General features: G+C 38.1%; 1 protein-coding gene across 6 annotated transcripts in view; it reads left to right on the top strand.

The window, feature by feature from the left end:
* Positions 1-23,700, top strand: part of LOC134221059 (peptide transporter family 1-like) — a 93,731-nt gene that overhangs the window by 59,195 nt on the left and 10,836 nt on the right. The window lies entirely within an intron of this gene.

Genomic DNA, 23,700 nt, shown 5'->3' with positions numbered 1-23,700 from the left:
CTGTACGCATCTTTAGGAAAATCGACATGGCCATATCTCTGCGTATTCCTGATGGGTTCTCAATCTGCAGTCAGCATTGATCAACAAATTAGTTGTAGTTTCTAAGAAAGCATGAACGTAATCAAAATAAACGTCAAATAAAATGTCAAGCATAAGGGACGAATGCACTTTTAACATACCTCCGGAAAATCCGGAACATTTACGGTGCCCGTGAACCGATCTCAGATTTAAAATAAGGACAGAAAACTAGAACCAGAATAGTTTCTGCGTCCAATGGTCGCGGTTTATCAAAATCGGAGTATTTTGAGCAACGTTATTGTGATTTGAATTTTTTAAAAATCCTATCTCAACCTTTTTGTCTAACTCCTATATTAGCCATTGACAAAAAAAAACTCTTAACAATCCGGATTGTGCTGAATGGTATACCATACACAAAATATGATCATTGATGATCAATACAAACCAAATTTGAGCAACTTAACACGTTTTTCAACGATGTATTTTAATGATGAATTTTGGTGGAAAATTTCACGATTCAGAAATGTGTCCCCCCGTACCGAAAACTATTGCATCATGTTCAAATATGACCAAGTTCCTATTACATGCGTAAATATTTAATTTAGAATAGTAAAATGTTTTACTGCTTTGAGTTGTAGTTATTAAAATATGTACGTAGACATCATTTGACACGTGTCGACACTCCAGCTAAATTTCTTACATTCTATTCCAAATTCCCACAATAGTAATCGTCCCAGCACGAAATGCCACAGTAGCGACGAATTGTAGTGTCTGCATTGCTACTCGACGCATCGTCGATGACGCGCACGACGTTTGCTTTCATCGTGCAACCAAATCGCCATGACGATTGACGACACCGAAGAACGAAGACTTCATACATTAAGGTTCCCCCAGACCTAAGAGATTTCATCGCCGCGACGGCGACAACCAGTCGCCGCGATTCTATCGTTGGATCGTTGCAGGCAATGTTCTATTTACGCTTCCATACCAACGGCGACAGAATCGCAGTCGCCAAGCGATAGAATCGCGTCGCGACTGTCGCATCGCGTGTGTTTGGGGGAGCCTTTATTCTTCAAGTGGAAGCTGCCATGCGAAGATTTTAAATAATCCTTTGAATCATACAATTATATATATTAATATTATATAAATACAGTATCTGTATTAAAAGCTTACATTTTTTGTATTAAAATCCTGCAGAGTTTTTTACAATAAATGTAAGATTTGGTTTTTAGGTGTATAAATACCTAACATCATGTAATGAAACTTATTTTATGCCGACTGCCTTTTCTGTGAAACGCAACTGCCTTAAGTCACGGCATGCGATCAGAACTCATCGCGCACGCACTGTACAGGTTCTCCACTTGCCAGTCATTGAAATTGTTTGTTTGTTTTATAAAATCAAGGCTCGTGTTTATCTTTTCACTATGTGGTTAGCATTTCAAATTCACCGCAGAAGACCTCTTGTGTGTTTGTGTGTGGGTTGTCTTACTTCCGTAACATTTGCCGAATTTGAACTTGACATTGACCTCAATCCCCGAGTAAGACACTTCGTCGTGTTTTTGTCGCATCTCCTACTACTAATCGATTGGATACTTGTTTTTCGCCTTGACCGCCACCTTGTGGCTCAGTATGAGTCGGACCATAGCAGTTGAGCTTATTCGTCGCACGCCATCCAACATTCGAGGCAAATTTCAAATCAGCTGCTGCCTCGGATACGGTTCATATAAGGTACACTGGGGGAAGTGGAAAAGGAAAAATCGATAGTGCATGTTTGAATTAGTGTAAAACCAGTTTAAATGATTTAAATGCGTTCAATCAAAATGGGCTATCAAAAACAGTCAATTTTGCACCAACTGTGCGGTAATTCATACCATTTTGGTCGCTTGAAACTTATGGAAATAGATTTTAAAATGAGGAGTTGTTTTTCCACTTACCCTAGTGGGATGGGGTAAGTGGAAAACCCATGTTGCCTTGACCTTCAATAGTGATGAGTAGTTACATATAACTAAAATCAATACGATAATTGCTCTGAGTATCTTTGGGGGAATAATTTCATTACCTTAACGAAATAGATCCTCAAGGAATTCTCGTAATAGCTAGAAGAGGGCTGGTTTTGCCTTCTCGGACACTAAGTGTACGTAAAGTCTATATGTTCGCCCCAAAGATGAACATTTTAAAGGAAAAATGGGACTTACAGGGTTATAAACTAATCAACTTAGTTTAACGAATTGAGATGATGTCTGTATGTACGTATTTGTATGTATGTGTGTTCGCAAAGCACATACAAAATTATCAGCTATTCTTAAGCACTTGTCCTTAACCGATTTGTTCGCAAAAAAAAATTGCATTCAATGGCGAAACTTGTTAGGAATAAAAATTAATGTGAATTATACAATATATTTACCTATCAGTGCTGTTTTTAACTTTCTTATATATTTTTTTCATATGGAAAACATGTGAAAGGCATCAGTACCGATAGGTGGATTAATCAGGCATTTTCTCATTTATATGAGTCCAATCACCACTGGAATCACAATGATAACAAAGAAGGAACATATTAAGATTCACAGCTATCGAAATAAACCCTGGAAGGAAGGAAAAAATTGCGTGATTAGAACATTATCCACTTTCCCCACAGTGTTTGATACCTGGGGTAAGTGTAAAATCTTTGAATTATTTGCTTTCTTGGTACAAACCACTACCAATTGAATGGGATTAGTTTAATTGTATTGTAATGGTCACCTGTGATATAAATTCACTTGTAAAAAGAACAATTGGTGCAAATAAGAATTGATTTTATGAATGCAAATATCAATTTTTCGCGAAACCTAAAATTACAGTTTAAGCGTTAACCGTGTTAGTGTATGTGTTATACAAATTTCAACATAGGATTAGTGTGAGCATCAAAGTATAACATTGCATGATGCTATGATGTGGTAAAAACTGTAAAGTATGTACAATTCCAATTTTTCGAGTCGATTTTTACACTTACCCCCTTTTTCCACTTCCCCCAGTGTACCTTACACATACAAATAGATTAAAGTCAATACGAGAAATACTAACCAGTAACCACCGATTAAAGCTTGATGTCTATGTTGCATACTGCATAGGGTTCGGCTCAGTTTGATGGATCATGGTGTTATTTATTTTAATCGAATAACATGTTTAAGTATAATTTATAATGCATGTACCGTAGTTCAAGAACAATTTGATCATCACTCTAAAACGTTGTTATTTAAATAAAATCAAACTAATTGCCTTGGAACATATATGTACCTCTCCGGTGTAGGGTATGAGCTTCATTATTAATTACACGTTTCTACAGTATTGCTGAAAAATTTGCGTGAGATGAATATAATTTGGTATAGCATAATATCAGCCTTATGAGGGGAGTTGGGGTCTGTCATTGTCTTACGCTCCATATAAACAAAACACATTTTGTATGGGAAAAATCTTGGGGGGAGGATGGTTCAAAAAACCCGGAAAATATGCTTACGTAATTAGTATACGTTACAACACTGTTGCATCACCATCGGCGGGACCCAAGGTTGGCCCGCAAAGGGAATTCCTCCAGTTCCCTTTCATCCCTGTGTTGAACTTGATCCTAAAATTTAAAAAACACATTAATAAAGTTAAAAAAAATGTTTACGACCCCTTACGTGATAGAACTAATTATGTATCAAAAATGTAATAAGTTCAGCAAAAATATCTAAACAATACAATAACTCGTCGTGATCAAATTCAATGATGATAGAAAGGGATGAACTTCTATTTGCGAAAAAAATCCCTCTAATAAAGCAGAAAAAAGATGATAGAAAGTGTAAAATTCAATATCCAAATGAAGCTTCAAACTGATCTCCAGCATACCATTTTTTACTTCAACCATAAAAGGTTTTTGAATGAAGTTTTCACTATTTTCCAGAAATAACAGAACATTTTCATAACAGTTTCACTTTTTCTAAAAAAAAATACTGATTGTTTAGAAGTTTTTTACTCACTCTATAGTCTCTACTTAGTTTTATGAATTCATCTAGAATACAACAAAATATTATAGGTATTGGATGGCAATTGCAGTAGAATATACAGAATAGTCTCAAAAAAATGTGAAGTTTCCAAGTCTCTCCGGGAAACAACTCCGCGCATCAGTGTGACTATACATTATCTAAATCAGTTACGCTATCTGTTTTAACTGTGTACAAATTAGTAAATAGCTATGACATCTGATATAATTTTAATTGAGGATAGTGTAGAAAAAAGAAGTGAAGGGGTCAAACGCAAAGGGGTGTAAGTGACTAGAAGTTAGTTAAAAAAATGGGTGCAAAGTTTTCCCATATTTCTGCGTTTCATACAAGTTGTATGGAAGTTCAAAAAAATATTAATTTTCTGTGAATTTTCACATTTTTTATAAACATCGTACAAACTATATCAACATACTGCCGCAAAGCTTGAGAACCAAAGCAATTTTTGCTGCAGTCAACTCAACTTTGTTAAATATCTTGGCTGTGTACAGCCAAGATATTTAATAAAAATAAATGATTTTCGTACGGCCGAGCTGCCCAATAATATGCAATTAATTAACTCAATTTTGACCAAAATGTCACTTACACCCCTCTACTTCTAACCCCCTCAAGTATAATGTTTTAAAATGCCTTATAAATTTGGAAAGAAAACAACAAGACATGCAATCAAACAAATATCTCATGTGCAACCACTTGCTATTTGAATAGTTCAGATAGCTTTTATCAGCTAACTCACAACGGGCTATCTTACCCTACTAACTTATTGCAAGTTTTTTTTTTGCTGTTGGTAAGAAGGTGAAGGCAAACCGATTTGTTTGAAATTCAAGTCTTGCTTCAGAACGTGAAAATTTATGATCATCCTAATCATGACGAGTGTATGTTGAAGTAGCTTTGAATTTGCTGCAATGTGGATATAGGAAACAGCCGAAATAAATACAAAAGCAATCTAGATTTCTAAAAAAATATTATAGGGAATATTTAGGAATCAAATTCGCATTGCTCATTCTGAAATTATAATAGGATTTTTTTGTGGAACACTCACTCCTAAGTAAGTCTGATACACTCCTAAGTAAGTGTGAATGACTGTAATTTGCTTTTAGATGACTAATAGGAAAGAATAGGAAATAGTTTGACAACACAGGGCTTGCTTTTCGTTACGCCGTTTGCAATGAATAAACTAGGGCACGAAGGGGCACGTTACTCATCAAAATATTGTTTACTGAAATTCGATTATATACGCCAAGATTATTCTAAAAACGCAGAATAATCCACCTAGCGGTGATGATGCCTTTCTCGTGTATTATAACACGTAACATGAAAAGCACATAAGAGAGGTCAAAATTTCACTTTAGGGAGATAGATTCAGTTATTTCCATCAATTCACATTTATTTGCGTTTATTTGAATGCATTGCAGCAGTTTTTGAAAAACAAAATGTTCGATTTTGTTTTTTTTCCAATGTTTTTTTTTATAACTCCGGAACGCAATGGCCGATTGGACTAATTTTCAATAGCGAAAAATTAGGAAGAATTCCGCGTCGAATGCAACTTGTTGCATTCGGATAAGGTTACCTGGTCGCGAAAGGGTCAAGGCATCATCCCGACAAGAAAGCTGTGAACGCACCCTTATATTTGACGTTTCTTGCTGCAGCATAAATTTACATACGGATATGCGTGCGTTTGTGTGAGTGTCAATAATATGAGTAAAGAAACAGATGATCGTTGTAATGTTGTATTTGTTGTTTGTTTACTAAGTACATAAGCGATGTAAAGTCTCCATCATGGAATATGTGTAGTTTGTTGCGCTGTAAGGGAAAGTTATTAACGAGTTTGTAGAAATGTTTTGATCGTATAATTGTGAATATTACAGATTAAGTCAAGTTAACCGTTTATGTTCTCCGGAGGAGATTGAATTTGTAGTGATACTTACCGTAAGTGATAGTTTGTACCTCTTAAATAATGTTTGTAATGTTTTCAATGTATAAATTATTAGGACTCTTGCTCATCACCAGAGGCGAAGCTAGGGAGTGTTTGGGAAAGTGGAAAACTAAATTGTAAGTTAATTATGTTTGTATTTTAAGTGTTATTAATGTTAGTAAATATATTTCAGTTGAGTTTATTGGAAATATACTTCAAAATTGTTTTCTTTGCACCCGGAGGGTGCAACATTCTCAAAATTTATTACCATGACCTACTTGTACCCGTGCTGTGATAAAGATGAGGAGTTCGATGGCAGTGTTCAGTGCGAGAGATGTCAGGAGTGGTACCACTTCCAGTGTGTCGGCGTAGACGAGAGCGTAGCGGAAGTCGTCTGGTATTGCGCGACCTGTTTGGGAGAGGATAGATCCATCCGTACATCACTGGGTGCTGCAGGTAACACAGCTATTCATCCACTGGCACTTGAGCATGCTGGAAAAATGGAGAGTAATAGCTCGGGAGTCGGTAAGTCAGCTAAGGAGAATTTTACAAAAGAAGTCAGCTGAGTAGGGCTAAAGCGCAGGAGGTCGTGAATAAAGACGATGGCAATATTGAGACAGGAGATCAGGCGTACACAGAGTCAGACAAGAAGCAAGTAGAAAGCGAAGAGAAAGATTTGTTGCATGCACTGGCAGAAGTATTGAGTCATTATCGTAAGCGTGTTGAGCGATCCGAGTCGGTTCCGGTTCAGAGAACTAGTTGTGTTCGTGAGCGTGTGAAGAAAGCAGTCAGCGTATCGTCGGCGGAGTCGACGCGAACTCGGGCGCTAAAGGAGATGAAGGAACTAGACGAATGGAACCGTTTAGAAGAACTTGAGGAGGAGAATCAACGAAATATTCTTGAGCTACAGAAGAAGCGGATTGCTCGGCAGAAAAAAATGATGCAGAGACGTCTGGAATTGAAGCAGATAATAGAAGATGGAACTGTCAAAGACGATTTGGGATTGAGCGGGGATGAATTTCCAGAATTTGTTCAAGAAAGGTCGCAGCTGTCAACTGCAAATCTGCCTCATCACAGTTCGATTCGTCTACCAAAGTCTCAGAGCAGTCTGAGACCGTCGAATAGGGTAGGACGAGCAAGCCTCCCTCGACCGTCATTCGAGTCTCATACAGAAAACTATAGTTCGCATTTCGACCATACAGTTGACTTTGATGAAGAGGATTTCGAGCGGAGCTCGAGTGGCTTTGAGGAAGCTCCAACGCAGTTGCAGATTGCATCCCGGCAAGTGTTTCCTAGAAGTCTTCCGAAGTTTGCCGGTGCTGCTGAAGAATGGCCAATATTCATTAGCGCATATGAGCAGGCGAATAAGTCATGTGGATTTACTAAAACTGAGAACTTGGTCCGTCTGCAAGAAGCTTTGCAGGGCAAGGCATTGGATGCAGTACGAAATCGCCTCTTACTACCTGAAAATGTGCCGTTGATAATCAAGAAGCTGCGGAAGAGATTCGGGAATCCGGAGATTCTGTCGACAAGATTGGCTAACCGGATCCAGGAATTGGAAGGACCCAAGGCAGAGAGCCTCGAGTCGGTAATCGAGTTTGGGAGTGCAGTTGAGGAATTCACTCAGCATCTCAAAGCTGCGGGATTAGCCGATCATCTCAAAAATCCCATTCTCATGCAAAGTTTGATCCAAAAGTTGCCTTCGTACTATGCCATGGAGTGGGTGGAATTCAAGCGACGTGCACAGTTGGTCGATTTGGAAACGTTTGGAGCTTTTATGGAAAGTCTTGTGGAGAAAGCGTTGGAAGCAACTTTCGAAAAGGTGGATGTGGATGAGAAGGTCAAGAAGAAAGATAAGCTCAAAGCAAAGGGATTCGTTCATACGATGAATGGAGGGAATTCTCTATGGAACAGTCAGTCTAGTCAGAAGGGTGTGGCGAAGAATCCGGATCAGTCAACCGAAGCTCAACATCGGGACATGAGGTGCTCCGTATGCCAGAAATTGGGACATTTTGGTCGAAACTGTTCGGAGTTCGTGTCACAAAGCATGGAAGAACGATGGAAGACGGTAGAGCGGCTGGATCTGTGTCCGTGTTGTATGTACGATCACGGGGATCGGCCATGTCGTATAAGGAAGCGCTGTACGGTGGATGGCTGCCCTGAGTTTCACAATCCTTTGCTGCACAGTGGATCTGGGTCAGAATGTACGACGCTAGAGGTTCAATGCCATAGTCATCGTCAACTGAATCCAACGGTGTTGTTTCGAATGGCTCCAGTGACCCTGTACAACGGATGGAGAAAAGTCGATACCCTAGCATTGATAGACGAAGGATCTGCGGTAACCTTGATAAATAGGAAGCTGGCAAAATTGTTGAGAGCAGATGGACCGGTTCAACCGTTGCAGATGTATTGGACGAATGGTGTTCAGCAAAAGGAAAGAAAATCGAAGATTTTGAAGATCAAAGTTTCTGCCAAAGGTTCGTCATGTCTATTCGATCTTGTTGATGCTCGAACTGTTCAGAAGTTGGAGCTCCCTGCCCAAAAAATAGATGCGGAGCACTTGAGTGTTTTTAATCATTTGAATGGCTTGGATGTATCGAGTTACAGTTCAGTTGCACCTCAAATGTTGATAGGGATCGACAACATTCACCTTATTGCTCCGCTGGAATCTAGAATAGGAGAATCTGGAGAACCAGTAGCTGTTCGGTCCCAACTTGGCTGGACGGTATATGGGCCCCGTATGAAGCTATAAAAGCGTAGGCGCTGAGAGACCGCTCGGAGAGCGGAAATGTGATGATGTCGCACAGTAATATATTTTGATTCGACAGGGTCTTCAGCCTGTATAGGGAAGACGCCTGGCCAAAGCGGAAGAAGGCTACAGCCAACGAAGAAGCAAGTTGCAGAATAGTATCAGTAGAGCGGAACTGATTAATTAGAAAGCAGATTAGTAAAGGTAATCCCTGCACAGCCTGAAGCAGCCACAGGGTTTACGGGTGGGGGAATGTTACCGCCGGTAAATAAATACCTGGTCGCGAAAGGGTCAAGGCATCATCCCGACAAGAAAGCTGTGAACGCACCCTTATATTTGACGTTTCTTGCTGCAGCATAAATTTACATACGGATATGCGTGCGTTTGTGTGAGTGTCAATAATATGAGTAAAGAAACAGATGATCGTTGTAATGTTGTATTTGTTGTTTGTTTACTAAGTACATAAGCGATGTAAAGTCTCCATCATGGAATATGTGTAGTTTGTTGCGCTGTAAGGGAAAGTTATTAACGAGTTTGTAGAAATGTTTTGATCGTATAATTGTGAATATTACAGATTAAGTCAAGTTAACCGTTTATGTTCTCCGGAGGAGATTGAATTTGTAGTGATACTTACCGTAAGTGATAGTTTGTACCTCTTAAGTAATGTTTGTAATGTTTTCAATGTATAAATTATTAGGACTCTTGCTCATCACCAGAGGCGAAGCTAGGGAGTGTTTGGGAAAGTGGAAAACTAAATTGTAAGTTAATTATGTTTGTATTTTAAGTGTTATTAATGTTAGTAAATATATTTCAGTTGAGTTTATTGGAAATATACTCCAAAATTGTTTTCTTTGCACCCGGAGGGTGCAACACATACAGACATAACCTCAATTCGTCGAGCTGAGTCGATTGGTATACATATAACACTATGGGTCTCCGAGCCTCCTATCAAAAGTTTGGTTTTGGAGTGAACCTTTAGCCTTTAAGTATACTTAGTATACGCGAAAGGCAAAAACCCTGATTCATCCACCTATCGGTGTTTGTGCCTTTCTCGTACATTATATTAGCGTGTTTTTTGTATAGCAATCGTATTTTGGAAAGGAAGGAAATTCTGGATAAATGTAGGATTTTTCTTCAGAAATTTCTTTTCCTTTTTCTTTCTTTTGTAAAACCATATAAAAAACTGAATTCTATCCGATATTTTGTTGGAAGAACTGTTCCAGAAATTTACTGAAGAATGGAATATTTTCTGATGGGATATTTACGGGATTTCCGAAGGAGTATTTACAGAACTTTCCGGAGGATTATCGGAAGGAGCTTGTGAAGGCATTTCCAACAGAACGCTTGAAGGGTTTTTAATGGAATTTCCAATGATTTTCTAAAGGGATTTCATCGAATCAAATGGAATTTCCCAAAGGAATTCCTAAATCAAATTAAAAGAATTCTTTGAATGATTTTCCGGTGGTACTACCGAAAAAAATCTAGAGGAATTTCCTAAGAAATGTTTAAATGAATTCTGGAAATTTTGAAGAGAAATTCCCAAAGAAATTTCTAAAGGGTTGCTTAAAGAATACTGAGGTAAGTAATTCCTTAATGGATTTCCTGGAGAAAGCTCTGAAAGATTTGCTGGAGAATAATCTAAAGGATTCTTGAGGATTTGTTATGAATTCCTGAAAGAAAGAAGAATCTATTTAGAATTTTTTCAAGAAATTGTTAAAGGAATTCTTGCAGGAATTATCAGAGGTCTTAGGATTTTCTTAAAGAAAAAACTTCGATTTGGAAGTATCGAACTGAACTGAAGGGAATTTTCGAAGGAATTCCTGGAAGAATTTTCGAAAGAATTACTGGATTCATTTCTGGAGGAATATCCAGGAAATTTCAGAAGCAATTTCTGGAGTAATCTTCAAAGGAATTTTAGAATAAATAAATTTTAGAATACATCTGGTGAAATTTCCGGAAGAACAACTACCTGGGGAATTACAGAAAGAGTTCTGGAAGGAGTTCCTAGAAGAATTCCTGGAGAAACCTAGAATGTTCTTCGGAAATTCCAATAGGTATTTCTACGGAAATTCTATTTGGAATTTCTTCCCAAAATCCTTAGGGAATTGTTTCAAAAATGCATTTAGGAACTCCTTCGGAAATTCTTTCAGAAATTCCTTCGAAAGGTCTATTAGAAATTCTTCAAAATATTCCTCCAGAAATTACTTTACGCATTCGTTACGAAAATTTCAAACTGATTTTTTTTTTCAGGAATTGATTCGGAAATTCATTCTGGAACTCTTTTAGGAATTCCTACATGAATTCCTCCACAAAATCCTCCAGAAATTCTTTCGGGAGAACTATTGCCCAATATCGACTAGACATTTGTCCGACAATGAATATGCTGAATGAAATCTCATTAACTTAATATTCTCCAATACCTCGGGAGAATTCTGAGGATCATGTGAACTGAAGAAAATAAATACAGTAATGCCTCTGGGTGATATAATTAGACATTAATAATCATAACAATTTAGTAAATTATTTCGGTATAACTGCCCAAATTGAAATATTTTTTCGAAGTGAACGTTATTTCGGGGAAAATATACGCCATATCGAGTGACGTTATATCGAGCGTACGTTATATCGGGGGTACGTTATATCGCAGATTACTTGTACTACAAAAGTTCAATGAAATGGACGCAGTGGTTCATCCCGAACAAAAAAAGTCATATACGGGTTCCTTACTGATGTCCTAATGTAATTATTTCCAACAGATTGACATATAAGTTGAAATGTGTACCCGTCCGAAAATAGTCGGCACTTCGTAGTTTTGCGGCGGCATTTTTACATGCATACATCGGAAATTGCTTTTCATAAAAAACACACACACTGAAAAATCTTCCAAATTATTTTCTTCGATTGGCGATTTAATGTTGCATGAAGAAGAAGCAGAAAGATGATAATCGAAAAAATCTCCACGGGAAACCATACGAAAAAGTTATTAAAACTCTTCTCAAAAATTCTAAAAGCAATTTAATTAAAAACGGTAAGCAGTACGGAGTTGGACTTTTCTTCTACTGTAAAACATGGTACAGTCGACTCTCTACAACTCGATGTTCTATATCTCGATATCTCTCCCTATATCGATGGTTTCCTCGGTCCCTTCAATCTATATACATTTGGGCATTCTACATCTCGATAACCTCCCTATCTCGATATCCCTCTATGTCGATGTGTTCTGATCATATTTTGTTCTGGATTCACTCTCCTTATGTCGATATGTTCAAAGGGGCCATCCAGAAACCACGTGGTCATATTTTTGAAGATTTTCACCCCCCCCCCCTTCCCCCCCTGTGGTCTATCGTGGTCATTTGGCAGACCCCCCCTCCCCCCCCCCTTTGACCACGTGGTTTTTTTTTTCAAGCACAAAAATTAAAAAAAAAACCTATGTAACTAAAACATATGGTTAATCCGATCAATTTTGAAGATGGACAATTTCAACTGATTCAAAATAAAACTAAAACCCAGCATGGAAATTATAAATTTTCATTATTTCGAAGATTTTTATGATGTTATCATGTTGTAATGTGTATCAGGTATTAGGTTATCTAGAACTCGCATACCTTCGATGCATCAGGAGGATACCAAAAATGCGGACTCATGAATATGTTATAAAAATTTCGAGAAAAATTTGTAATGGTTTAGGAATTTTCCAAAATATCCCTATTTTTTTAATTTCTTTATTGGTGATTTTTTAAATACATAATTGCAATTTTTGCTTTTACAAGTGCTAATTTATTATTGTTTTGTGGAAAATTTTCAACTGTTTATGGAAATTTTGCATTATTTGCAGTAATTCTATATTTATTTAATACTCATACCCTGATTTCTTTTTTGGCAATTTCCAATTCTATTATGGAAAATTTCTATTTTTTCTCTGATAAATAATCTAGAGCTGGCTCATCTCTCAAAATTTCTAATTCTTCATTGAAATTTTATTTTGATACTAAACATATTTTCTCGGTCACTCTGATGTCTTTCGAATAATTTCCCAAGGAACTTCTATTCCATATCTCGAATATGCTTCAGTCAATGGTCTTTTCATAAGCGACTCATAAAAGAATGAATTTATTATAGATCAATTATCATTTTGGAGTTCGGATCATTCGATTTATCCAATTAACCAAATTATGAATGATGTATGATATAATATCCCATTAGGTCCATTGGGTTGATATGACAATTGTTATTTGTACAAGCTACTACAGACTTTTTAGTTAAAAAAATTATGTTGAGCTTTTTAATGGAATGTCTTTACTTGTCATAAGACGAGTTTGTACCTTCCCATTTAATTCCACCACTTGATTGTACCTTGACAGATACGTATTTCGACCTCAACAGTAAGGTCTTCAGTGTTTCGTACTTGACTCGACTTAGGTTATACAAAACTTTTAGGTTTTAAAAAACGTCCTGGAAGTCGTAATGTTTGAACTACTTAATCAAGTCCGTGAACCCAGTGCTTCTAAGGCCCTACAAAAAAGGCATAGTCATTGTGCAGCTTGATGTTGACTCAAGATAATTTTGGGTACCTTGTCTCTTAGATCTCATGTTAATGGAAATTAGGATCATATGCTTATTTCATCGGATTGGGTACATACCGATGATGAGGACATTACAAATGTCATGATTGATCACCCGAGAAGTCGTGGGCTGAACTTGAGAGCAATCACTGGCTTAACGTTCAGGATGACCCATCTTATCTGAGTGTTCAGAATGATTCAAACATTTCAACTTCATTTGCATGCTCTTAGAATCAAAATCTTCCCAAAGTTTCGGATAACTGAGTTTTCAGGGTCAGTCAAATTTGAGCTCCCATATTTTTTCTGTAAAACCAATATCTAGATGAACAATTTTACTGAAGAAAATGGTGGTCTAGCTCTCTTTTGTGATTTAATAGACAATCTAAAACGCTGGGCATATATGACCCATCCGTCCTGAAAGGGTTGAGATTTGTTTTGGAATTCAATTTCAATCGTTATTATAACACTATTTATTACCTAGATTGTTTTAGGAATTGGAGTGTTTTTTTCTGGAACACTGCCACTTTTTTTCATATCGCCGGACTCTTCTTAGTTCTAAGACCCTTTTATGAATTTAAAAGCATTTTATTTAGAATTTCATGTTGATTTTTTAAATGCAAACTTCTCTATGTCATAACCTTTTTCATACGCACTACTAGAATTTTGTGCATTATTGATCGAAAAATTTAAAAATGCACCTAAATGTTCTAATTAGGTGCATTACGATCAATTAGCCTAATTATTCAATATCATAAGAACTAGGCTTCTTAATCCTAAATAATTGCCTACATATATTGCTTGGATGAATTTTAAATTCCAAGATCTTCCTAATTTTCAAGAATAATTATTCTGGAGTTGCAATGGAAACCCTTCAGAATAGTTAGAAGAAATTCTTCGGAGTCTCCACGGAAAAATCTTCAGTATTTCAACGATTTTTTTTTCGAAATTCTGTGGAAAAGTTCCTAAAAAGGTTCGGTAGAAATTTTGAAGAACTAGAAGAATCCGTAGAAGGATCCTAAATGCATATTTACGATGAAAATTCAATAAACATCAAATTCCGAAGAACTTCCGGTATACTTTTTTTACAGTATCTCTAAAGATTTTTTCAAAATCCTGGGCAAATTTAATGAATCTTCAAAGGAAATTCTTCTAAATTTTCAATGGAATTTTTTCGTTTTTCAAAAATAATCTTAGAAATTTTCAGCAGTTTTTTAATTTCCAAAAGAAATTATTTGGAGTATACCAAAATATTTCCGATGGAAATTCCTAAGATTTTCCAGTAGAAAATCGATGAAAAGTTCATCTAAAACACCAATAATGAATTTCGAGGATATTCCGATGTTTTTACAAGTGGAAATAACGAAAAAATTGCACTTTTGTAGTACTTGTGAAGGTTGTACTTTAGAAGCAATTCCAATAGGAATTCCTTAGAAAATTAAATCAAAATTTTAAAGATTTTCTGATATGAAAATTCCTTAAAATTTTTAAATCATTTCTTGTGCTTCTTTGCATGGTAAAGATTTAAAGCAATGTTTAGCTGAACCTACAAAGAAATCAAAATGACTTTCCGAAGAAGAATGAATTTCCCATGAAATTTTGGAAGAATTTATGGTGCAAATTAAAAAAACACGAACCTTGTGAATTCTAAATATTTATTCTTTGAAAATCCAAAGTATTTGTTGAAGATAATCCATAGACTCTTCCGTGGAAATTCTAAATAATGCCTCGAATAAAAAATATTTGGAAAATTTAAAAAATGTGATAGAATTCACAAAGAGCGTAAAAATTTCATTTCAAAATTCCAAATTTGAAAACAAAAATCCAAAAACAAAAATCAACGGTAGTATCAAAGTGTTTCATGTGGCATTGGCTATTTAATTTCTCATGAAAATTCAGAAGATTTTTCTTGAAAAATTTAGAAGTCTTCTTCTTCTTCTATGGCTCCATATTCCAACTAGAAGTTGGTCTGCTTTTCAACTTAGTTTATTCTTTTAGCATTTCCTCAGTTATAAATTGAAAGTTTTAAATGCCAGCAATTGTACGATTATATATCTTGTGTAGCAAGTACGAAGGATACATTATACCTAGGATGTCGACAATGTTTGACACCCGAAAACATCCTAGACAGGATCGAGAATCGAACTCGTCATCTCCTGATTGGCAATCCTATGCCTTTGGTCGTAAGGATAACTGGAGACTAAACATTTTGAAGTGCACTCCCCAAAATGTTCGAAAAACTTATTTTGGAAATGAAATAGAATTTCTGGTGAAGATTCGGAAGAACTTGTCGAAGAAATTCATTAGAATGTAAAAAAAATATGAAAATATGAACATTTTTTTCCACCGAAAATTATATGTATTTCCCACGAGACTGTTTTGAATTTTCAGACAGAATTCACATAGAATTTTTTTCGGCATTTACACTGGCGATATTTTGTTTTTTTCATGACCAATTTGTAGCAAAATTTACAAGCAAAATTTTCCAGAGAGAATTGTTCAAAAAACATTCTGAATGCTAGCACTTTATCAGGATTGTATGAAGTAAGGTCAAAGTTTTTACAGGAAATTTTTTTACTGGATTTTTCCTGAATATCCACAAGACATTCTTTTGAAGATTTTTCTTGAATTATTGTAAAAACATGAACAGTTTTCAAAATTGTAGCTGTAGTCCGCTGATGCAAAAGTGTCGGCGGCGTGATGCCAAAAACCATCTGCGGCGGAATTTAAAAAAACAACAACTTAATTCACCGAGTGGTGACACTGCCTTTCTCGCATTTAGCCAAGACACCAACCTTATATGGCGCTTACATAGTTCGATACCATTTTCTTAATAACTTTTAAACGCAATGGTTGATCGTTATCAAATTCAATAGTGATCAACTAGAGTTTGTCCCCCGTCGAATGCAACTTGTTGCGAGAAAATCGGTTAAGAATTACTATATGAAAAAGTGGCTAATGTTTTTCGGTTTTCGTGTGCACACACACACACATACACACGGACAGACAGACATTTGTTCAGCTCGACGAGCTGAGTCGATTGGAATATAACAACATGGGTCTTCAAGTTCGATTTTGGAGTGAAATGATAGCCTTTCGGTACAATTTTGTTGTACGAGAAAGGCAAAAATATTTTTTCATTTTTCTTTCCCAATTTTTTTTGGTGAAAATTGAGACTGAAACGCAACCTGCTTTTTCGTTTATTTTTTTTTTATGGAAAAAGGATCTAAAGCTAAGTTGGCCAAATAACTCAGATATGCATCGGCGTTGCGACCGACGCTGCGTTACCGGGTTTTCTCGATGCTTAATGCTAAATTCTTTTTAACACTGAGTTGAAAAGACGCTACGTGGGCATCGGCCCTAAGATGCGCTTTGCGTTTAATGATTAAATCATTAAATTTTGATGATTTGTATTTTTTACACCGCTATTGTTATTTACCAAAAATTTTCGTGTTAAAAAAAACCACGTGGTTCGAGAGCAACACCCCCCTCCCCCCATGTGGCTTATCGTGGTCATTTTCCAAACCCCCCCCTCCCCCCCTATATGACCACGTGGTTTCTGGACGGCCCCAAATTTTTAGGCTACTAGACCATCTTTGGACAAAAACAAACATATCAGCAACAAGAAATGACATTTGTTTTGTTGTCGTTTTTCATAGCAACGAGCTTTTTTGGATCTAGTACCCATTCCAATTTTCCTCCCATTCCTCGATCTCTCCCTATCTCGATGGTCCCTTCAATATCGAGATGTGGAGAGGCGACTGTATTTCTATTCGAAATTTTATTTTGTAATATTACACGCAAAACACAGTATAAGAAAAATCCAACCCTGCTTACTGCTTACCGTTTTTAATTAAATTGCTTTTAGAATTTTTGAGAAGAATTTTAAAAACTTCTTCGTATGGCTTCTTCTTCTTCTTCAAGCACCAATAGGAAGAAGTACCATTTGGATTACCAAGTACCAAGTAATTCGGTTGTGATGCACCCGAGTAGTAAACGTTGCGGACGGGAATAGGGGATACGGCCCAAATGGCTTGATGACCTATTTTAATAATTTCTTCGAAGTTTACACAAGAAATTTCTCCGTATTTCCACAGAACAATCATCTGTGTGTCCTCGATAAATTCTTTTGAATTGTCAGAGAAAGAATAAGCATCAGCCTTCACACAAATCCGAAGGTGGTACAAGCCTAGACTGTTGTATAAGAGTAGCTTCACTTCCATCCGTTCCCACAGATATTAATTTGAGACTAATCACTATATCCCTGGGAAGCTTACCAGACTGATCAAAGCAACGGTGGATGGTGTGCAAAACTGTGTGAAGATCTCGGGCGAACACTCCAGTTCGTTCGAATCGCGCCGGGGACTAAGACAAGGTGATGGACTTTCGTGCCTGTTGTTCAACATTGCACTAGAAGGTGTCATGCGGAGAGCCGGGTGTAACAGCCGGGGTACGATTTTCAACAGATCCAGTCAATTTATTTGCTTCGCGGATGACATGGACATTGTCGGCCGAACATTTGCAAAGGTGGCAGAACTGTACACCCGCCTGAAACGTGAAGCAACAAAAGTTGGACTGGTGGTGAATGCGTCAAAGACAAAGTACATGCTTGTGGGCGGAACCGAGCGCGACAGGGCCCGCCTGGGAAGCAGTGTTACGATAGACGGGGATACCTTCGAGGTGGTCGAGGAATTCGTCTACCTCGGATCCTTGCTAACGGCTGACAACAACGTTAGTCGTGAAATACGAAGGCGCATCATCTGTGGAAGTCGGGCCTACTACGGGCTCCAGAAGAAACTGCGGTCGAAAAAGATTCGCCACCGCACCAAATGTGTCATGTACAAGACGCTTATAAGACCGGTTGTCCTCTACGGACATGAAACATGGACAATGCTCGAGGAGGACTTGCAAGCACTCGGAGTATTCGAGAGACGGGTGCTTAGGACCATCTTTGGCGGTGTGCAAGAAGACGGTGTGTGGCGGCGAAGAATGAACCATGAGCTCGCCCAACTCTACGGCGAACCCAGTATCCAGAAGGTAGCTAAAGCCGGAAGGGTACGATGGGCAGGACATGTTGCAAGAATGCCGGACAGCAACCCTGCAAAGATGGTGTTCGCTTCCGATCCGGCAGGTACGAGACGGCGTGGAGCGCAGCGAGCGAGATGGGCAGACCAGGTGCAGAACGACTTGGCGAGAGTGGGGCGTATCCGAGGATGGAGAGATGCGGCCTCGAACCGTGCATTGTGGCGTCAAATTGTTGATTCAGTGTTATCTGTTTAGATGTTAACTAAATAAATGAAATGAAATGAATCACTATATTTTAGATACTAGCAAGTGCAAGGCTCTCTCCAATAATCAAGACCTGTTTAGCCACGTTCCGTTGATCAGTACCTACCTAGACAAAATTCAATTTTCACTTTTTTTTGTTCGAGGTAAAATTAACAGTCGTACACATTTATGTAGGTATGCCTACTTTGATGTAAACCAATAATATCCATAACGGGCATCAACTTTGCCGCAAACCGAAACAAATTGTCGGGCTGTTCTTCCGTGAAATTACCTAATATTTCAAAGTAAGAAGAAATCGTTGCGAATTGTATTTTTAAATAAATTGATATGGAGAGTAATCAAGGTTAGTACTGTGTATTTCATTTTTTCATAGGACAACGCAAACCTTTTTTGAACATGCAGATTTTTGAAAAGTGATTTGAATGTGATGGAACCAAGAGGACACCATATGTGTTTCGTTATTTACTCTCGTGCGTTACCGAGCATTGATCGACAATTGCGTTTAGAAGTTATTAAGAAAATTATACTTTAAACTACATTAGCGTCACATAAGGTTGGTGTCTCGGCTAAATGCGAGAAAGGCAATATCACCACTCGGTGAATTAAGTTCGGTTTTGCTTAGTACAGCTGATAAAAATTAGTTATCTTTTGGAAAACGATCATGATTTGTTAGATATTTTATCAGAAAAAATATTTAAGCTCTTTTAGTGGAATGTCTTCAACTGTCTAAGACGAGTATAGCACTTTCCATTTAATACCACTACGTTTTGTTATTTTACATATACGTATTTCGACCTCAACTGTGAGGCCGTCTTCAGTGTCTCGTACTTGACTCGACTAGAGTCTGAGACCAAGTCGAGTCAAGTACGAAACACTGAAGACAGCCTCACAGTTAAGGTCGAAATACGTATCTGTAAAGATAACAAAACGTAGTGGAATTAAACGGAAAGTACCAAACTCGTTTTAGACAGTTGAGATACTACACCCTGATCTTAGCCTTTAGGCCGAGAAGCGATAGACAGTTGAGATATTTTATGTTAATTGTTAATACAGTCTGAAATGATTTTCGGTATCAGAACAACTGTCCCACAGTTCTAGGTAGTAGCATTTTCCATGTGAGAACAAGCTTCAGCTGTGTTATGAATTTACTCTAATTCAATTGTTAGTTTTACTGAGGTGTCAGGCTGATAGTCAGAATCTGGGTAACAGAACAGCTACTGAAGGAGTGGAAGGAAGGGGTAATATGCCCCATCTACAAGAAAGCAGTGTGAGAACTTTCGAGCAATTGCTATCGTAAATGCCGCCTACAAAGTCCTATCCCTGATTATCTTCCGTCGTCTGTCACCAATGAGTTTGTGGGAAGCTATCAACCCGGCTTCGTTGATGGCCGCTCGATGACGGACCAGATCTTTACTATAACCAAAACCTTCAAAAAACGTCGCGAATATCAGGTCCCAACACACCATCGAATAGCACCATCGAACGATTCCCAGGAATCTTACAAGACAAATCAAAGCAACGATGGATGGAGTGCAAAATTGTGTGAAGATTTCGGGCGAAACTCTAGTTCGTTCAAATTGCGCCAGGGAATTAAAACAAGGTAATGGACTTTCGTGCCTGTTGTTCAGCATTGCGCTAGAAGGTGTCATGCGGTGAGCCGGGTGTTACAGCGGCAGAAATGTACGCCTGCCTGAAATGTGATACAACAGAAGAATATGCTAGAGCAGCGGTTCTCAACCTGGGGTACATGTACCCCTGGGGGTACCTTCGCTGGCCCTAGGGGGTACCTCAGACAAAAATGCGTAATGGCGGACGTATTACAATTCCAATCAAAACTCATTGATACAAAACCGTCTAAGACGAATTAAGTACTGTCCATTTAATTCCACCAGTTAATTTTCGTTATCTTTGCAGATACGTATTTCGACCACAACTGTGTGGTCGTCTTCAGTGTCTTGTACTTGACTCGACTTCCGACTCATTGATACAGTTTTGATAATAGTGTATTTTTATTTCAAAAATTTATATTGTACATAATATGCAATGCGATCAATAAATCCCAATTGAATTCTGCCTTCCACAACCAGCACAATGTATGAAAGGCTGCGGAACAAAAGATCAAACGTGCAAAACGTCGAATGAACAAAATGATTTTTTTTTTACATTAATGATCGGTTGCTTCGTTACAAGAGGATTAGAAGCATCCTTCTTCTTTCTTCCAAGCAGCTCTAATGCCTTCTTTCAAGAGGCTCAGAAGCCTCCTGGGCACTTCAGAAGCCTTCTTCCAAGAGGCTCGTAAGCCTCCTTTCAAGAGGCTCGGAAGCCTCCTTTTAAGAGGCTCGGAAGCTTCCTTTTAAGATGCTCGGAAGTCTCCTTTCAAGATCCTTTCAAGAGGTGCGGAAGCCACTTTTCAAGAGGCTAAGAAGCCTCCTTTCAAGAGGCTGAAAAGCCTCTTTTCGAGAGGCTCGGAAGCCTTCTTTCAAGAGGCTCGGAGGCCCCCTTTCAAGAGGTTCGGAAGCCTGCTTTCAATAGGCTCGGAAGTCTACTTTCAAGTGGTTTGGAAGCCTCCTTTCAAGATGCTGAGAGTTTTTCTTTCAAGAGGCTTGGAAGCTTTCTTTTAAGGTGCAAAGGAAGACTCCTTTTAAGTGACTCAAAAATCTCCTTCCAGGCTCGGAAGCCTCCTTTCAAGAGACTCAAAAGCATTCTTTCAAGAGGCTCAAAAGCCTCCTTCTAAAAGGCTCGAAAGCGCACTTTCAAGAGGCTCAGAAGGCTTCTTTCAAGAAGCTCGGAAGCCTCCTTTCAAGAGACTCAAAAGCATCCTTTCAAGAGGCTCAAAAGCTCAAAAACGTCCTTTCAAGAGACTCAAAAGCATCCTTTCAAGAGGCTCAAAAGCTCAAAAGCGTCCTTTCAAGACGCTCGGAAGGCTCCTTTCAAGAAGCTCGGAAGCCTCCATTCAAGGAGCTCAAAAGCCTTCTTTTACAGAGGCTCAAAAGTCTCCTTTTAAGTGGCTCAAAAACGTCCTCCCAGGCTCAGAAGCCTCTTTTCAAGAGGATCAAAAGCCTCCTTTTAAGAGGCTCGGAAGGCTCCTTTCAAGAGGTTTGGAAGCCTCCTTTCAAGACACTCAAAAGCATCCTTTCAAGAGGCTCAAAAGCCTCCTTCTAAAAGGCTCGAAAGCGTCCTTTCAAGAGGCTCGAAAGCCTTCTTTTAAGAGGCTAGGAAGCCTCCTTTCAAGAGGCTCGGAAGCCTCCTTTCAAGAAGCTCAAAAGCCTTCTTTTCTAGAGGCTCAAAAGCCTCCTTTTAAGATGCAAAGGAAGACTCCTTTTAATTGGCTCAAAAATCTCCTCCCAGGCTCAGAAGCCTTTTAAGAGACTCGGAAGGCTCCCTTCAAGAGGCTCGGAAACCTCCTTTCAATAGATTCAAAAGCATCCTTTCAAGAGGCTCAAAAGCCTCCTTCTAAAAGGCTCGGAAGCGTCCTTTCAAGAGGCACGGGAGCCTTCTTTCAAGATGCTCGGAAGCCTTCTTTCAAAAGGCTCGGAAGCCCCCTTTCAAAAGGCTCAGAAGCCTCCTTTCAATAGGTTAGGTAGCCTCCTTTCAAGTGGTTAGGTTGCCTTCTTTCAAGAGGCTCGTAAGCCTCCTTTTCAGAGGCTCGGAAGCTTCCTTTCAAGAGGCTCGGAAGTCTACTTTCAAGTGGTTCGGAAGCCTCCTTTCAAGAGGCTCGGAATTCTTCTTTCAAGAGGCTTGGAAGCGTCCTTTTAAGATGCAAAGGAAGACTCCTTTTAAGAGGCTCGGAAACCTCTCTACAAGAGGCTCAAAAGCCTCTAATCAAGAGGCGCGGAAACATACTTTAAACGGATTCAAAAGCTGAAAGGAGCTTCCTTTCAAAGGGCTCGGAGTTATTCTTTCAAGAGGATTGAAAGCCTAATTTCGAAAGGGGGTACCTCCATTAATGCAAAAGTTCGAAGGAGTACCTCTCAAGAAAAAGGTTGAGAACCGCTGTGCTAGAGGACGCACAGTGGTCCAGGTAGCATACAAAGCGGTAATAAGTTGTTCAAGCCGAAAATAGCAGAGATAGAAAAAAAAACTTTGTTCTACAAAGTTGCTCCTAACGGTGAGGTGCTTATTGAGGTTTTCATAAAAATTAGGGTGGGCCTCATTTGAAAAAAAAATTAAAAATTAAACTTTTTCATTTGCAGAGATACAAGTATACAATGTTCCGCAAAGTTGTAGTTCAGCCAGATTCCAAGAATTTTGCTCAAAAAATTATTTCTCTAGCTCTTAAATTGACTGATTTAGAGCAATTTTCCCAAGTTTACTTAGGGTGACCCTTAAAAAACAGTTTTTTTACTTTAACCTTTTTGTTTCAAATTTCTCAGCAATGTTATGTTCAGACCACTTTTTGTGCTTTGCAGGGCGCAACTTTTCATGGACTTATGCGTTGCCATATCTCATGCGGATCAAAAGTTATTGAGGTTTTTCTTCGAAAAAAAAACGCAAACATTTTTTCAATCTGTTTTCTCGACCTTATTCTACTACTTTCAGGCTTCATTTCAGGGTGTTTAAATCGTGGGGATAATTGAAAATAACCCCATATTATTGCAATGAAAAATTACCGTTTTTTCATTTTCAAGGACTAATTTGCTGTTTTTAAGTGTTTTGCTTCCATGGCTTACTTCGTGATATGGTAAACGCCACACCATTTTGCTTAAGAGCCTGAGTAGAAGCTAATATCTTGAAAACAACAGTTCTTATGAACTTGATATGAATAAGAGGTAACATGACAAAAAATAATAACAAAAATTAATATCCAAAATAAATACTTTAGGCATAACATTATCAGATATTTTAATACAAAACGAAAAATAATTATGTTTTGCCTTTGATATTGTATAACACATACATATAGTTTTGGTGAATCAAGAATTGACAAAAATCAAATTTTTATGAAAACCGCAATAAGCCCCTTACCGTTAGGAGCAACTTTGTAGAACAAAGTTTTTTTCTATCTCTGCTATGTTCGGCTTGAAAAACTTATTACCACTTTGTTTCCTCCCTGGACCAATGTGCAATGTGACAGACAAGAGAAAGCAACTGGTAAATTTTTTTATTGGATGTAGGAAACGATTGCTAGAGAACATGAGAAATATAGAGAAA

Source organism: Armigeres subalbatus, chromosome 3 (genome assembly GCF_024139115.2).
Source record: "Armigeres subalbatus isolate Guangzhou_Male chromosome 3, GZ_Asu_2, whole genome shotgun sequence".
Classification (NCBI taxonomy): domain Eukaryota; kingdom Metazoa; phylum Arthropoda; class Insecta; order Diptera; family Culicidae; genus Armigeres; species Armigeres subalbatus.
Note: the sequence above shows the minus strand (reverse complement) of the source record. Positions and strands in the feature narration are given on the sequence as shown.